Source organism: Lissotriton helveticus, chromosome 11 (genome assembly GCF_964261635.1).
Source record: "Lissotriton helveticus chromosome 11, aLisHel1.1, whole genome shotgun sequence".
In the NCBI taxonomy this organism is placed as follows: Eukaryota; Metazoa; Chordata; class Amphibia; order Caudata; family Salamandridae; genus Lissotriton; species Lissotriton helveticus.
Window position 1 is genome coordinate 1155223215 of NC_136072.1, and position 13884 is coordinate 1155237098.

The 13884-nt window shown below is 45.8% G+C and overlaps 1 protein-coding gene across 3 annotated transcripts in view; it reads right to left on the reverse strand.

Annotated features, from left to right (window-relative positions):
* Positions 1-13884, reverse strand: part of CDC45 (cell division cycle 45) — a 435048-nt gene that overhangs the window by 392949 nt on the left and 28215 nt on the right. The gene's annotated exons all lie outside the window — the stretch shown is intronic.

Sequence of the window (13884 nt, forward strand, 5' to 3'; positions counted from 1 at the left end):
CGCCCGACCCTGATTGCATCACCAGCGGCCATCGCAACTGAGTCGGACCCGCCCGGTGGGTGGTGGCTGTTGCCCTGTGCTTTCCGCCGCAGATATCCCGTCTGCTCCGCAACGCTTCACGCTCCGAGGTCAAGGCGGCTGTGAGTGCTACACAGTATCCTTTCCCCAGCTCGTAAGAGATTTTTCCAGCTTTCTCGATGCCCAGAGCTTTGGTGGGTGCCATTTTGTATCTATCACCCGACACTTGCAATTGCTGACCCCGGGCTGCTCCCGAGTATACGAGCATGCCCCGTCACTAACTGGACTTGTGTGGGTGTCGGAATGGAGTGTGCTGCCCCTGTGCCCCAGTCCCGGCTCTACTGTGCGGAGTGGCGGCGAGATGATCGGCTGTCCGCAGGGGAGGTCGGCGGCCGGTCTCGAGGTCTCCTCCATGTCTGTGTGCCTGGCGTGCTAGGAGCTGCTGCACCCCCTTTTTCTGGGGAACCATTGCGGATTGGCGATATTTTTGGGGCGCTGGGTGAAATGCGAGCTGTCTTACGAGATAATGCACGAGAGCTGGGGGACCGATTGGACGCCCTTTTGTCCACGATGCCCTCGACTGGCCACGTTTGCTCTCGAGTGCGGGACACTGTGCCACATCCTGTAACTGACTGCCGTGGATTGCCTATCCAGATGTACACGGAGGCACTAAAGATACAAGATCCTGATTCTGTCGCGGAATTGACTATTGTTGTTGGGGAGAGCCCTGATGTTCGTGGACTTCTGCGTTGGTTGGGGGATCGTCTCCGGACGTTCTGTCCGGTAGCTTCTCTGTGGTCTGTTGGCGTGTCTCACTACCTTCTCCTGGGACTGCTCTCACTGATCTGTCCGGCCTCTCTCGGTGGATTGTTGCTATGTGTTGTTTCCTTTTGTGATAACGTGGCACACTTGGTTTCGAGATGTACAGACTTTGGTGGACGGTCTCCTATTCTGCTGTGGTCATCCCGTCTGCTCGCTCTGTTCCTGATGGCCACTGTCCAGCTGGACCTTGTCGACACATCGGACCGTAAGGGGCAAGGTTGAAGAAGTTTTCTCCTTTTGATTGCTGACGCTTGTATCGCTGGGACTATACTGTACACACGGGGTAGCTACATGTTGATTCTATGTCGGTTTGGGGGTCCGGGGAAGGTGGCCGTGATTGCATATGTTGATTATTCTAAGTAGATACGTTTGGCCCTCCTCCGGTTTGATATTATTCCTCTTTTTTCTTCTTTCTTTACTTTTTCTTCTATATTTCGGGTGCTCTTTTTGGGGCGACAGACACACTGTTAGGGGGGGGGGGGTAGGCCATACCCTCTGCATGTGTGTAGGGTGGGGGGAGGGTTTTATTTTGTCCGTTTTTGTTTCTATGGGCCTTATTTCTCTTTATGTTCTTATCCTTTTCCTTTTTCCTTTTTCTGGGTCAGTGGGATCGGTTGGGATTAGATGGGTAGCGCTTGACGTGCTCCGTGTCTTTTGTGCCTGTTTATCCTTTTGTTCTGTTCTTATGCCGCCATTTTGATTATTTCTCACTGCTTGATCGGACTTCTTCTGCTACACGTTGCCCATCCATGTCTTTGGTGAATTATATGTGCTCTGATCCTTCTCGGTTCGTATGCTTTCTTATAAATTGCATTATATAAATCTTAAAAATGAACCTTAAATGCTCCTGTTTTCTCGGTAGCACCTGTTTATTCGAAGTAACTTAGGTTGTTTGTTCTTTTGTACTCTGTGCTACTGGGTCGCGATATTATTGCTACAATGCCCATAAATATGTCTAGGCCGGCCGGATGGTTGTAGGCCCGTATTTGTTTTATGATACTGCGCAATAAAGGTTTTTTAAAAAAAAAAAAAAAAAAAAAAAAAAGAAAGGGACCTGGGGCCCACAGATAAGAGCAAAGAGGTTGGCTGTAATTAGATCATCATCAGCACTCCTGGGCTTTGCTGGCAGGTTAGGGGCTAGGCCAATAGAAGCTCTGTTAAAAATCTATAAGAGCAAATCTGTGGCCATCGCGCTATATGGTTCCGCTTTGTGGGGGCATGTAAACTTGGAATTAATTCAGAGAGCAGAGAACAGATTCATTAGAACCCTGCTTTCTGTACCACAGTCGACCCCAACCTACTCCATCCATAAAGAAGTGGGCCTAGTTTTTTTGTCAGATACGTTGAGCATGGCCCCTTTGATCTTTTGGTTGAAAATGTGGATGAATGAAGAACTCCCTTTAAACCATAAAATCATGTCTGACGTTCTGTCTCTGGACAAATTTAACAAGATCCCTTGGTTGGCCTATTTGGCTAAGGCATTTCTAGATCTGGGTCGCCCGGAGCTTTTTTCCTCCCCTGAGAACATTAAGGCACACGACATCGACTTAGTTAAAAAATCTTTTATGGGAAGGAAGGAAGCATGCCGTGAAGAACGTGAATTGGCGAAACCGTCAGTAAGGGAACATTGCCTACTTATTAGCTCATTTTCATTTGCACCTTACCTCAGCTTCGTTACAATCCCTTTTCACAGGTTTATTTTAACCAAGTTTAGATTTAATTTGTTACATTTTCATTTAGGCTCTTTTAAAAATTGGCAGAAGCCGGAATTAGCTCCTCCCTGTAGCTGCGACCAGTTCTCTGTGCAAGACACAATGCATTTTGTCATGTTCTGTGGGTTGTATCTAGAGCAAAGGAAAAAATATCTGTTCCCTATTCTTAAAGAGGCTGGCTTCACTCAAGTGAGACCGGCCCTGCTCTTTTTACAATTACTGCCTAATCCCCACATTACTTTTTGCATAGCTAATTTTCTAGTAGCCGCCTCAAGGGTGAAAGCTGTCTGCCAAAATTCGCCTTAAAGTAAACGTTTTACTACTTATACTCATCTTATGAATGTAATACTCTTTTAACTGTTGTAATACTTTTAAATTGTCTATTTATATTATTGTTTTTAAGAATAAGTAAGGAAAACTTTGTATGAAATGTCTTTTTAATTTTTCCCCTTCTTTGTATGGCTTGTAATAAGCCGAATAAAGATATTCTGACTGACTGACTGAGTGTAACCAGGTTCTTCCACTTATAATAATTTGAAGGTGGTGGATAAATCGTAAATGAAAGTTATAAATATAACACATTTTAAAAGTTTGTTTGTGTAGTTTAAACTTGGTTTTTATAGGGGAAACAAGTTGTGCCTGTGTTCCGAAATTAGGCGAGAAAGCAGAAAAAAAGAGCAGGCACTCCAGGACGCGGTTAAAAGTGTTTATTTTACAAAAACGCACTCAGCGTTTTGGCAGGAGCCTTTTTTCGAAGAGCAAACCACTCCATCTTTGTTTTTTATTAATTTAAATATGTGCATGTCATCAACAACATAGAAAAAATAGATGTTATCCATTGTGTCCTACTGCCATAACTATATAAAAACACCAAGTGTCACAATATTTTCAAAATAGAAAAACAGCAAAAGTAATTACTATTTAAAAAGGTAATCAAATTGTGCAAAACCCATAAAGGACCCTATAGTTTCCCTTTTCCCCTCCAATACCATTCTCCAATTTTCATCCATCACTGAATAGTCGACAAGGGCAAGACAAATCAGTCACAAAAAGTGAACTGAGATCCATTGATTTCATTCAATTGATATTACCAGCCTATTATATTACAATATTCATCGCCTTACACAAGATAGACATAACAAGCCTTCCTCAATAGGAACAAGGCATCAGTATAAAAAAAAAAGGCAGTGAACTGTTTATTCAGACGGTCTCAACTACAAGTTGGGCCTGGCTAAAATTGGTCAGGTTGATGGGATCGCCGATTCTATACTCCCCACGGCTACCGCTACCAAATCAACGATGACTTCCCATAACTGGGGAGAGAATAGTCCAGCGCACCCTATCTCTGTTTGACATGGTCACTATAGAGGAGGCCAAGCTTTCTCGGTCTCCGATGAAGGGAAATTCCCTGATGCATCATTTATGGATACGTTTGTACTCACCCGGCTTCGCTCTACCTTGCGTGTCAAGATCCCAGGGTTCCCCCTTGAACCTAGCCCATTCCCTCCTCTGTCCACAGTGATAGATAGTGACGCGGGGACACATCTTATTTAAAGAAATTACTGATCACGCACAGAGTTTATTCCAGTCAACGATGCACCCATACGCGCTGCCTGGGAGGCAGATCTAGGCCACCGAATCACTGATGATCAATGTGAGGCGTGCTGCTAACGAACTAAGTCGGTCTCGCCTAAATAGTCACCACAAACGTATCCACTTCCTTCGGAGGATTTACATCACACCTGCGAAGGCGCACAAAATAGACTCAGACAGACTACATTGCAGCCTAAAATATAAATCTCCACACGCAGACTTCGCACACCTAACTTGGATATGTAGTCAAATTAGCAGTTATTGGACCGAAATACACCACACACTGAGGGAAAGGATAGGGATAGATCTGGTCCCTACCCCGGAGATGGCACCGATGGGGTACGTGATCAGCATTCCAAAGGAAGTGAGGAAATTTACAGCACCAAGTCTATTACTGGCTAAGAGGGAAATAGCGCTAAAGTGGGGACGTTGGGCTGTGCCGCAGCACAGAGACTGGCTTACTAGTCTAGCATACTGCAACCTCAATCATGACTTGTATGCTTACACTTTGCCTAACCTGTCCACGCAACATTTGGGGCCCTATTAAACACTACACTACGATAGTGCATTCACAACCTGCTGCTCAATTGTAAGATGGACTGGTGCCTGCGGGCATAGGATGAACGGCGAGCAGATTATCTGTTAATTATGACTGGGAATGCCTCTAGTATCATGGACAGTCTGCCTGCAAGATAAAGCGCCGTATTCAGAAGGTCATGAAAATGTAGATCACGTGAATGTATAGCTAAGAAAGCTTGCTTATTCTAAAACAGTGGAGACAAATGTCATGTATTGTTTAAACTATGCAATGAACCTTATCGGCCCTACTTGGCCTTGCACTGGAGCTGGTATGTTATCTTGTACTATATCATAAAAATGGTAAATAAAAAAAATAAAAGGCAGAGAAAAGGGTGGAAACAAGGATCCCAAAAACGGAGTGTGACTAACAAATAAGCAGCAGGGAAAAAAAAAAAATATATATATATATTGTGCGAGCCATCACTGGAGCAGGACTCGTAACAGCACTGGGCGCTGAGGAAGGCCTAAATGGCCGAAATGCATTCGCCGTCGCTGTGGACAATTGAATAAAGCATGCTGTGATCCCTGATACCCCCTCTGGCCTCTGGTTTCTTCTTGGAGAAATGTGTCGGATTATTTACTACGCCGGCCAGAGGCGTATACGGATGGCCCTGCAGCATTAAGCGTCACGGATTAAACTGGCAATCGGCTGCTCGCAGCTTTGTGACATCGAGTCGAATAATCCGTTGACCACCAGGAACCACGAGCCGGGATGAGCGGACCGAGCTATTTCAGCTCAAAGGGCCGGGATGCCTCTATTTGGTAGCCCCTGTTTATTCGCGGTCTTGTGGCAACTGGTTGCTGTGGCACGAGGGGACTCGGGGCAGCGGCTGTGGACTTCGCCTGTTCAGAGGTTCCCCACACCACCCTTCTGCATGCCCGCACCGACCTATTGTCAAAACCCACCACCCCACGCCACCTACCCAGCCTGCCGCCACAGTGCATGTTGGGATTTGAAGTTCGCTTACCTTCATGAACATCTTCAGGTGTGCCGACAGCATAAAGGGGAGGGGCATTTTGTGCGAGCCATCACTGGAGCAGGAAGGAGCACATTGGTGCAGGACTCGTAACAGCACTGGGCGCTGAGGAAGGCCGAAATGCATTCGCCGTCGCTGTGGACAATTGAATAAAGCATGCTGTGATCCCTGATACCCCCTCTGGCTTCTTCTTGGAGAAATGTGTCGGAATATATATATATATATATATATATATATATATATATATATATATATATATATATATATATATATATATATATATATATATATATATATATATATATATATATATATATATATATATATATATATATATATATATATATATATATATATATATATATATATATATATATATATTTTTTTTTTTATTTTTTTTTTTATTTTTTTTTACATATACACACACACACACAGTTTTGTATAGCGTGAACAAGACCCTTGCGGGTATCAGAGAGATTTACAGGACAAATATAGGGGGCTCACATATACATATAAATATAATGAATTATGTGAATACAGTACTGGTAGCTAATAGAGATTAACACATCTAAAAGAGTGTATGAGAAAGTTCAGGTGAATTTGGAAAAAAGAATAGATTTCACTTTTTTTTTTAAAAAGCAGTGGACGGATCAAGTAGTTTCTGGGGGCAAGGTACGATTGTATCTTTTCTTCTTGGAGAAACATGGTGGTTTAAGTAGAAGATTATCAGAACTCCTGGTAGATCTGTTACCACCCGATAGTACTAGTTTCTCCGCTAGGTATCTCAGGGTTTTGTGATGCAATGCCTTATGTGTCATACAGCAGATTTTCAAATGGATTCTGCCCTCAAATGGTAACCAGCTGAGGGCACAAAGGTCAGGGGAAACGTGGCAGTTTCATTTGATGCCTGTGATGAGTCTAGCGGCTGTATTGATTGAGGCTCTTAGCGGAGCGGCCGTTGATTTGGGAAGGCCGCATAGAGCGACTCTCCCATCGTCAACACTAGGAATTACAAGAGATGGAACTGCCCGTTTAAAGTAATTTGCGGTTAAGAAGGGTTTTAGTTTTCTCAGGGTGTTCATCTGAAAATGTGCTCCTTTCGTTGCAGCGCTGATGTGCTTCTGCTTATTTAGCTTATTATCCAGGGTTATTCCTAGAGATTTAGCTAAATCAATGATGAGAGGTTGACCATAGAGTGCAGTTAGGTGCTCCATCCACTCGCAGATGATGGTTGCTTGGTTGAGGGGAGCGATTAAGAGGAATTCTGTTTTTAGTGTGATTAGTTTTAAATAGTTCTGTGCCAGCCAGGTCTGTGTTTTTTGGACTGTTGAGTTAAAGGGCTTGATGTCTTCAAGAGAGTACCTTAATGTAGAGTTGTGTGTTGTCGGAGTACACGGGATATTGGATATTTGAGAAGCTCAGTGAGTGGTTCCATAAACAGATTGAAGAGTGTTGGGGAGAGGGAAGATCCACGGAGTACTCACGCAGTGACTGGGGGGGGGGGGGGGGGGGGGGAGGTTAGATAAGGACTGGTTGATCTTTAATCTTTGTGTTCTGTTTTGGAGGAAGGAAGTGAACCAGTTTAACACCGTTCCAGACAGACTCATTCTAGGCTTCAAGAGGTCAAGTAGGTTGTCGTGTTCGACTGTATCGAAGGCTGAGGTTAAGTCAATTAGGATTAGCAAACAGGCTTTGTTTTGATCCAATATTTGTAATGTGTCATCTATTATGTGGGTCATGGCTGATTCGGTACTGTGCCCTGATCAAAAGCCTGATTGGAATTGGTCGAGCAGGTTGAAGTGGTCTATGTGGTTACTAAGCTGCATGTGGACACATTTTTCGAGTAGTTTGGCCAGGGTCGAGATGTTGGCTATTGTGCGATAGCTATTCAGGTCTGATGGGTCCGCTGATGCTTTCTTTAGGGTGTGGGATACCTGACCAGCTTTTAGGCTGTCTGGGATGGTTCCTTGCAGAAGAGAAGTAGTTATAATCCTAGTCCATAGGGGTACCATTAGTGGAATGAAGGTCTTTAAGTGGGTTGCTGGGAGAGGGTCTATGAAATGATTGGAGGGATTCAAAGCTGCGGCCGTGTTTAAGATAGTTTCTTCGCTGTAGAAGTTGAAGGCAGTCCAGGAGGCGTTGTTCTTGAGGTCGAGCTTTGCAGAGTAGTTAAGCGGGGTCTCAGGTGTGGTCAGTGAGGAGTTCGTGTGTGGGTCAGTATGGGATAATAGATCGTTAAGTAGGTCTGGCTTTAAGTTTTCAGTCTTTGTTGTGAAAAAGGAGGCATGTTCCTCGCAATTGGGGAGTGTTTCAGGATTGGCTTGGGGAGAGTGGGAGACACCCTTAGATTGAGCATTGATTATTTCGAATAGTTTTTTGGGGCGATTCTTAGCTTGGTCTAATCGTTTACATATGAAGTCCACTTTTGAGTGTCTAATCTTTCAGTAATAGGAATTTCCGGTACTTCTTAGTAATTTGAGGTGGGCAGCGGATGGAGCGGCTCTCCATTGTCTTTCAATTCCCCTCAATGATCTTCTGTCTTCATTTAGCCTACCATCATACCAGGGGTTTGAGTATTTTGTGGTGACTCTTTTCAATTGTAGGGGAGCTAAGTTGTCAAGTACCCTGTTCATAGAGTGGAAGTAGTAATTGGTCAGATCGGGTACATCCTTTAATCAATCTGGCGGGGGTGGGAGGATCTGACTAGCGGATGCGAGAGCGGCAGGATAGACTTTTTCTAGGCTCCTCTTCAATATTTTCGTTTTAGTAGGTTGGACAGAAAGTAGTTTACTACTTCCTTGATATGGAAAGTGATTATGTGATGGTCGGACCAATCGCAAGGGAGAATCGCTTCCAGCCGGGTAGAGTCTGATTTGGAAATTGCTAGATCAAGGGTTGAGGCTTTTTCGTGGGTGGGGCTGTCACAGATTTGGGACAAATTAAGGTCGGCCAGGAAAGCTTTGAGGCTATTGACCTCTGGGTCATCAAGATCGTTCCAGTGGAGGTAGAAGTCCCCCAGGAAGATCTGTGTATTCTGTTGTCTGACATTTGTGGCTAGAATATCCATCATGTGTTCGATGAAGGTAAGGTGGTTACCAGGAGGATGGTAGAATTAATGTAGTGAGCATATTGCCTTGTTACTGCTCGTGATTAATGTGTAGGCAAAAGGTAGTCACAGGAAGAGAACACCGGGGATTTTGAGTGGTTCACATTAAGATTGTTCCTATGTATGCAGGCAATACCACCCCCTAGCTTATTGAGTCTATCTAGTTCTGGAAACTAGTATGTCTAAGATGGGCAGTTGGTGATTCGTTTAGCCAAGTTTCCGTTAAAATTATACGGTTGGGTTCATTGGTTATAATGAGGTCAGCTGTATCAGCGGCATGACGTGCTGCCGATCTACAGTTTAGTAGGATACATTTTATCTGGGCCTTGGTGGTGTTCCGGTCGTGGGAGATGGGTACTCTTTTGAGGTTATTTTCAACAATACCTCTGGGGGGGGTGTCTTGTAATTCTGCAGTCATTGGAATGGATGGGTTGGATTAAAGACAGTTTCGGTGTGTTATCCGTGTGCGCAGGTTTAGAGGGTATGGAAAGGGAGTTTGTAGGAATGAAGTAGGAAAGTAAGCTCATTCGGTGATAGGATTTCCCCCCCCCCCCCCCCCCCAATTGGACGGGATGAAGCATTGGGGTAAGGTACTGTTTTCCATCTGGGGAGCAACTGAGGTGAGGGGTAGGGCATGGCCCCTGAATGGTTTTCTCTAGTGGCTTGGGTTGTTGCTGGATCAGGTCATGAAGAGTTTGGATGTCCTCTTATTTGTTGTAAGAATAGTAGTATCTCATCGAGTCTGGGGTCAGATGTAGGAGATAGCCTGGACTGTGGTTAAGTAAGGAGGGGTTATTGCTTGTGCAATGTCCCGGGGAGTGACGTGAGCAGGCTCGACGAATGGTGGTTTTTCAGTGTGGTAGACCGTGGGGAAGGGAGGGGTGGAGAGGGGACGTGAAGGGGTATCGACGTGTGCTTTAGGAGGATCTGATTTGTTATGTGGCATTGTTTCAGAGTGGTAGTCACTGGAAAGGTGGGGTAAAGAGGGGACGTGAGGAGGTATTGGTGTGAGCTGTAGGAGGAGGGATGGTGAGATTCGTAGTGCAGGGAGAGGGAGGAGAAGGTGAGACTGCGGACTGATCGGGAGTAGCTGTGTAAGGAGAGTTTGGAGCAGAATCTGGAATGGAGTTAATGGGGATGGCGAGGGAGGTGGGGAGGGGTGAGCTATCTAAGGGGGGGCGAAGGTGTGGTTGTGGAGATGGAGAGTGGTAGTGGAGGGCGAGGGTGCGTGTGGGAAGGCTGGGGGCGAGGGGATGCGAGTGTGAGGCGAGGTGAGTATAGTAGAAATTGTGGTGGTGCTGGTGGAGGAGTAGGGATTATACAGTGTTTACCGACCGGCAAGCTGGCGGAAGAAAACATCTTCTTCCCAAGGTGGTCCAGCTTTTTGGATTCCCTATCAGGTGGTGCGTTAGGGAATGCGCCTTTGAACGTGGAGCCATGGACCACCAAGCTCTCATGGGAGGTGTGTTGGGAGACTAAAGAGGAGTCGCCCAGAGCCGGGCGATCATCCTATCCACAGGAGACCCTGTGTTGGGCCTGGACCAGGTGCCCAAAAAGATGTCAGTGAGGGCTTCATTGAACGGCAGCAGGGGCTCCGAAGAGATTGCCGCTGGCTGAAGCACTGCCGAGCGGGCGATCATCCTATCCACAGGAGACCCTGTGTTGGGCCTGGACCAGGTGCCCAAAAATATGTCAGTGAGGGCTTCATTGAACGGCAGCAGGGGCTCCGAAGAGCTTGCAGCTGGCGGAAGCACCGCCATCAGGACATTAGACCTGACTGCCACCATAGGTAGCTCGAGGTTGGGAGCCTCGCTCGCCCTACGCAACACAACTGCAAACGAAGCTTCCTCCAGTCCAAGGTCTGGGGAAATATCCAGTCCACTCACATCCGCAAACTCGTCTCTCCAGTCCAGATCATATTCCAACAGGTCAGTTAAAGGATCTCCAGACCCCTCCCAGTCCTCCTCACCCTACCCTGGTTGCCAATCTGACATAAAAGAACAAGGGTGGAACAAGGGCACAAAGGTACCCGCCGACGCCAGATCCAGCGTCGGTCGAAGCCGGTCCGGCTCAGTGTCCACATCGAGGTGGAGGCCGTGGTCAACGCCAGCTGGGAACACAACCGGCGTCTGCTGCAGACATGGTGCCGGTGGACTCCGCGCTGGGGCCGGTGTGGTCAGGTCGACCGGCGCCGATCTGGATCCAAGGGGACCCTGCGGTGCAGGGGTCGAAGCCACCGCGAAGTGCTGGGGACAAAGCTACCAGCGTCGAAGGCCCAGGGCCCCCAGCCGAGTCAGCGGGGCACGAAGGCGTGCCGGTGGAGTCGGGCTGGCAAAAGAAGGAATGCATCGCCTCGTAGAAACTCAGAAGCTGGGCAGGGGTTGCACCGGGTCCCGCAAATGGAGGGGAACTCTGAGTCGACCCAGCTGACTCCGCATGCGGAGCCGCGGGAGGGGAACCACCCTCACCCCTCGTCGCATCAGCCGACGGACTGGGAGAAGTCATAGAGCAATGATGCTTCTTCGACTTCTTCTTGTGCTTCGACATACCCGAGGAGTGCGAAGAATTGGAAGAGGGTCGGCTGGTGGTGTTGCCCCGAGACCGGTCCCCTGACCACCCATGCGACCAGGTCCTTTAGAGGCGCTGAGTGGACTGCCAGATTCATAAAAGGGGGTGGTGATGGACAGAGTATCTGAATTAAGCAGAACACTCCTACCCAGTCAAAAGATCAGGGCTTGATCCATCACCGTTTTTTAGCTCACTGTACCATCCCAGTTCAGAACCTGGCTACATGCAAAATAGTCTGGCCCTGGCCCAGTGCATCATGGGAACAGGGCAGACCAAACTACCAAGCCAATTCTTTACTGGAAAGGAAACAAGCTTCCGGGGACCGGTTTCTGGCATTGCAGCCGTCTTCGGCCCGGCTTGCTTGAATCCTGATGGTGCAGTGAGCAAGGGACTCACATCTGAGAATACCCTACCACACTTATGGTGGCCAAAACGATTCATAAAAGGGGGTGGTGATGGACAGAGTATCTGAATTAAGCAGAACACTCCTACCCAGTCAAAAGATCAGGGCTTGATCCATCACCGTTTTTTAGCTCACTGCACCATCCCAGTTCAGAACCTGGCTACATGCAAAATAAACCTATGTTGTTTGTTCATCACAGCTTCAAGATAGGTTTGCATTCTAGCTTTGATTAACAGCAATGATCATCTTCTACAGCTGATTTATTGGCCTCCCAATGAGCTCTGTTATTTGAAGAATAAGGGCTCCCTTTTTTATTTATTTTTTGTTTGAAAGAGATGGTAATACATTCAGGGTCATCAAATTTTATCCAAACATACATACATTTTTTTTTTAATATATCTTTGACCAAGGGATACTCATGGCATTTTTAACAATTAACAGTCATGAATACCAGTCTATTTAAAGGAGTCTCTGGTCTGTATAAAAAAATGTGTGCCCTAATAAAAGCGGCCGACCTCATACCATGTGGCAGATCTGGCTCAAGCAAATGCACATAACTGCCAGCAGCCTTAGCAAAAAGGCATTTTCTGCTCTCTGCAAATGTCCAACGTCTAAATGAACACACAGGCCAGATTCACAGCTAGCCACGGAGACACTTGCTTTTATATACCATAAACATGCAGTTTATCAGTTTTTATACCTTGTGATGCCTCATCTACATCTCTTCCGAATAGAGATTGGCAGATCCTGAATTTCACTCGGCACCTCTGAAAGATATACAACATAGCCATCCAGCTTTTCTTAAGACCACAGCTCCGGCAAGTTGACAAAATTCTGCAGTCAGTACATATACAGATGCATAGGTCATAGCACCTGGTGTTAATTCTCCTACTTTTAAAATGGCCAAGGCCTCTGTCTTTCGGTCTTTGGGTAAATGGTTTAACAGTGGTGCAAGATCAGATCACATTTGCCCGTGGAAACAGCCTAGAATAGCCTTATATAGCCAATGAATTTGCAACTGATAGTTTGTGACAACCATCACAGAGACTCTTTTGCCAATGTTATGCAGTGATTCAAGTTGATGCTTCTGCTTTTTCCTGGTGTGATGTATCTCAGGAGACCTGCTTCTAGGTTTATATATTTTTTTACTTCCGTTATGAGGTACATTCATTTTCATTTGTACCGGTTTCAGAGATAGGTTTTTTCATGAAATCCTCGGTCAAAAAACTCACTCATAAGGAAATGTGAGCAGATCTCAATGGGACTTGCTAGACACACAACTTTTGGTAGAAATGAGAAGGATGATACCCTCTCAGGGTGTTATCTTCACTCTAATTGGCTGAAGTGTGTTGCTTTTGAAAATAATGTGACTAGCCGGACTGTCAGGCAGGAAACATTGTTAATACTCGACCCCTAAACAGAGGCAATAATCTCATGTAATCAAATAATGACATGCATCAATCAAGCATCAACAAATCACGTTCACCTATAAGTTTATAAATAAAGACCTTCTCAAAAATCCAGTTTTGAGTAAATTAAGCTGATGTATGAAAATGAACACCAGCAGCTTTTACTTAAGAAGCTGCTCTATTTTGAGCTGCGTGGCATTGTGTAAAGCCTAGTCTTGCTTTAATAACCTGCCTAAGTGATAGTTTAGCATTGTGTAGTAAGCTTCCACTTTAATTCTAGTCATGTTGATTGTAGAATGTTTCTAACTGTGCTTAGTTACCTAAGAATGTCCTGTAGGCATTCTTGAGTTGATGTCTGTTAGAGCCAGTTGATTCCTATACTGGCTCTCTCTCCATGTAACTGAATAAATATACTCAAGACATCACCATTTGTATTATCTGAATTACTACACATTGACACAGGGTCCCTAACAGAAACAGTCCCAACTCGGGGTATTCTCTTCCCTAAACCCCAAATTGGCAAGTACAGGACGGGATGAATGTCCATAGAATCCTCTCTTCAGGTCCACGGAAACTGCTACCCACTCACTACCCTATCTCCATTCAAGGCCTCCATACCATGGCTGCACCAAAAGTCTGTCCAGCTAAACCGCCGTCCCCAAACATGTAGACTTAACTAGGCCATATTCTTTGACAT